We start from the raw sequence: 4,316 nt of genomic DNA on the forward strand, positions 1-4,316 counted from the left end.
AGTTATCACTAGAATTTGTTGGTGGGCATGATTAAAAGTCATGACGGGCCGTGTCTGGCCCATGGGGCTTATAATTGACATGTGACATAAAACATCAAAACCTTTTTTCCATGTTAATAAGAAAAAAATTGGGAATGTTTTCTTGTTAATAAGAAATCCCTTGGATGTTGACTAATACAACAGAACCAGTCAGTTATTTAGGGATATGTTTCAGCATAGTTGTGTGGACATGTATGATGGGATTTCATCCCTGTACCCAAGTGTTTCATCTAGGGATGTAACGATTCACTCAACTCACGATTCGATTCGATTCACGATTTTGATTTCACGATTCAATTTTCTCACAATTGTTTTTAACAAAATGAGATTGAAGACGTTATACAGTACATTAAAAGGTGTCATTTTATAAGACTATTGCTGCATGTTTCTTTGTGAAATTGAAATTAACTAAACTAAATTGAAATTTTAAAACAAACCCCAAATAAAAGTAAGTTACACAAACAGAAGAAATATCTTAATATTAACAAACTAAGGCTTTGTCTGTGCTCTTTCCATTTAAAATTAGAGGCAACCACTGGATTTTAACCATGATCCAAACAAAGATGCAGCATACATGCAGCATGAGTAGTTTTTAATCTAAATTAGACTGTATAATTTCGAAATTTGAAGCAAAAACAGAATGGTCTGACTTTAGTTTTTTGAAACTATACTACATAAAACATATCTGAAGGAAACAGCAGACGAGCTGAATGAGATGCAGATTCACTCTCTGACAGCAGGTGGTGCTTATGAACAGCAATGATACAGTGTTTCCTGGGTTACTGCTGTAAACAAAGCAGCACTGCGCTTATGAACCCTACTTTAATATGCATTGTTCAGAGGCAAGATGAAAAGAAAATACCATGCAAACAGTCAGTTCCCTTCAGAAATACATTCATATAAACTCCTACTCCAATTGTATTGCGATTTGTTTGGCATCTCAACTAATTTGAATCATCACATATTTGAATGAATTTTCGACCGGCTTATGGTTAATCATTACATCCTTAGTTTCAACTCATTTACAGCCATCCCTGGACTCGCCTATTGACACTCATCCTACTATTACTATTACTACTAGAAAAAGTAATAGGAAAGATCAAGAAAAGACATAAAGATTGTGCTAGTTCCACAAAGTAGCCTATCCACTGGTGCCGGTCAGGAAACAATTGCGTACTTTAGCTGAGGTAGACAGATCCGGCTAAACTGTTCCACATTAAGCATCTCGTGGGTTCCCATTAATGTTGACATTTGATGTATTTGACACACTTTTAGCCAAGCTATATACTTTAGCAGTATGCATTCCCTAGGAATTAAACCCATTACCATGGCGCTGCTATAGTCATGCTCTCAGGGACCTACAGGAATGCCTTTAGCATTGACATGACTAATGAGCACACAATAACTCATGTCCTCTGTGAATATGAAATGATTCATCTAAATCACCTATTTATACATTAGTTTATGGAAGAAATTATAATTTGTGTTTTAGCTGATGTTATGTTAATAATCTAGTCAAATTTCTAGCTTAGTCCTCTCAATGTCTTTAGTTATAGACATTCACTGCACTGCCAAAATAAGAGAAATATAATTTCTTTGTAAACTAATGTTCACAATGTAATGCCTTCATTTGTATGTTATAGCCATTAGTGCCACAAAAAAGCCCTCTTAGCCAGACATGGCTGTCCTGAAGGTTTGCTCCTGAATAATGTTGCGAATCAGCTCATGGGGAAATATGAATAATTAATCATAACTAGTTATAATTATAAATATTTAGATCCGCTGTAGATATTTACTTGACCTCTCAGGGTCAACTGTCTGTCAATTCTAAGAACGTTAATTTCCTGGTTAAAGGAAATAACTTTCTTACTGTACAACTCTACACAGAGCTTGTAGCATAAATCTGCATGATTAAGTGACTCCAGTTATGAGCAAACAATGTATATATTGTGTGTTTGATTGGTCCAGACGCTACAATAGATATTTTTGTATTAAAGCATCTAGCTAAGGGCAAATGTGACCTCTTGAAACATGTGGCATGATCTGAGTTAAAGGTTATAAGGTTCCTTGTTGAAACATCAGGGTGTTGATGGGGTTTCCCAGTGACCTCAGCGGTGACACACTTCAGTCCATATACTTGCCTCATATGTATGAAAGGAGAGACTTGAGGATATTAGAAGCAAAGGTCAACAGCATCAACAGTTAAGAGCTACAAAGTCATAAGCTCTGCACTTTCCAATACTGTTCTTGTCAGTGTGTGACTTTTAGACATTGTAAATAACCTGATAATTGATTGCTTAAAACCTTAATTATGTTTACTTCAATGCTAAATTTTGTGTGTATCTGAATGGATGATTATTTGCACAATGTGAGGATTCATCACCCAAAATGTCTGTTAGTTTGATAATATGCATAATCATTGTTCTCTCGTTCTCAGTTTTGCACTTGCTTTGCAGACAGTCCAGATTTAAAGCATGACGTTACAGAAGAACCAATGCAAAAATGGATCCAGCAATTGTTCAAATCCCCCTCCTCACTCATGGGGATCAACCCCTAAAGGGATCACCCTGAGTTTTTTTTTGCTTTTCATACCAAATTCGTTATCCTCACAGAGTCAATATATTTTTTTTTTATCAAGCTGGACTAAATTAACCATAAAAATAAGTGTTGCCCATCGATGGTCCTCAAGGGACACTGAGTGAATTTGTATGATCTCTCACTAAAATAAGTTGACCCTTTTGCACAGTGGGTGAGGTGGAGGAAGATCTCGACATCCCTGAGCCTGCTCGAGCCCTGGATGTCCTGCCAGAGCCATTGCATTTTTCCATTTTTTTAATATTGACCCTGAGCCTGTGCCTATGCCTGCCATGGACCCCAAGCCTATTCACACGGCCCCCATGGACCACTGAACATGTTTTATCAGGGTTCTGTAGGTTGGGTGAGTTGGGCAGGGGGATGTTGTAGGCTCTGTGCCATGGTGGGGGCTTTAATAACATCCCAATATTTAACCAAAAGAACGGTAAACGTAAAGGTGAACATGCAAATTAATGACATTATATAGTAGGGCTGGGTTTTGACACAAATTTCACAATTCGATTCGATTATCCTTCACAAGCTTGTGATTCGATTCGATTCAATGTCGATTATTTTAGATATACAGTGGGTACGGAAAGTATTCAGACCCCCTTAAATTTTTCACTCTTTGTTATATTGCAGCCATTTGCTAAAATCATTTAAGTTAATTTTTTTCCTCATTAATGTACACACAGCACCCCATATTGACAGAAAAACACAGAATTGTTGACATCTTTGCAGATTTATTAAAAAAGAAAAACAGAAATATCACATGGTCCTAAGTATTCACACCCTTGGCTGTGACACTCATATATTTAACTCAGGTGCTGTCCATTTCTTCTGATCATCCTTGAGATGGTTCTACACCTTCATTTGAATCCAGCTGTGTTTGATTATACTGATTGCACTTGATTAGGAAAGCCACACACCTGTCTATATAAGACCTTACAGCTCACAGTGCATGTCAGAGCAAATGAGAATCATGAGGTCAAAGGAACCGCCTGAAGAGCTCAGAGACAGAATTGTGGCAAGACACAGATCTGGCCAAGGTTACAAAAAAATTTCTGCTGCACTTAAGGTTCCTAAGAGCACAGTGGCCTCCATAATCCTTAAATGGAAGAAGTTTGGGACGACCAGAACCCTTCCTAGAGCTGGCCATCCGGCCAAACTGAGCTATCGGGGGAGAAGAGCCTTGGTGAGAGAGGTAAAGAAGAACCCAAAGATCACTGTCGCTGAGCTCCAGAGATGCAGTCGGGAGATGGGAGAAAGTTAAGGGGGTCTGAATACTTTCCGTACCCACTGTATATCACGTACAGGACATGGAAAATTTTCTCAAGGAAAAAAAAAATCTCTCAAATAATGCTGCAAAATATACCTGAAGTTTGAATTTTGCTGATTTGTATACAAACACTTAAAATATACTCAATAAAGTTTTTGTAGCCTAATATTACAGCTATAATATAACTTTAACGTTACATTACATAATTATATTTCTACTCCAATTCGTTTTTTTTTAAATATAAACATTTAAATGGTGGCTGTCGCAAAACTTAATGGACTTATTCAAACAAAAATTTAATATTGAAGAACAGTAAAAAAAAAATTATAATGAATATGTTATATGGTGCATATTTAGCAAAATGCTACTCTCTAGAGTTAATTTTTCTAGCTGACTAATGAGTTCATGGTCACCGAATATGTTT

Source organism: Sinocyclocheilus rhinocerous, unplaced genomic scaffold, assembly GCF_001515625.1.
Source record: "Sinocyclocheilus rhinocerous isolate Xijiao unplaced genomic scaffold, SAMN03320098_v1.1 scaffold1142, whole genome shotgun sequence".
Lineage (NCBI taxonomy): Eukaryota > Metazoa > Chordata > Actinopteri > Cypriniformes > Cyprinidae > Sinocyclocheilus > Sinocyclocheilus rhinocerous.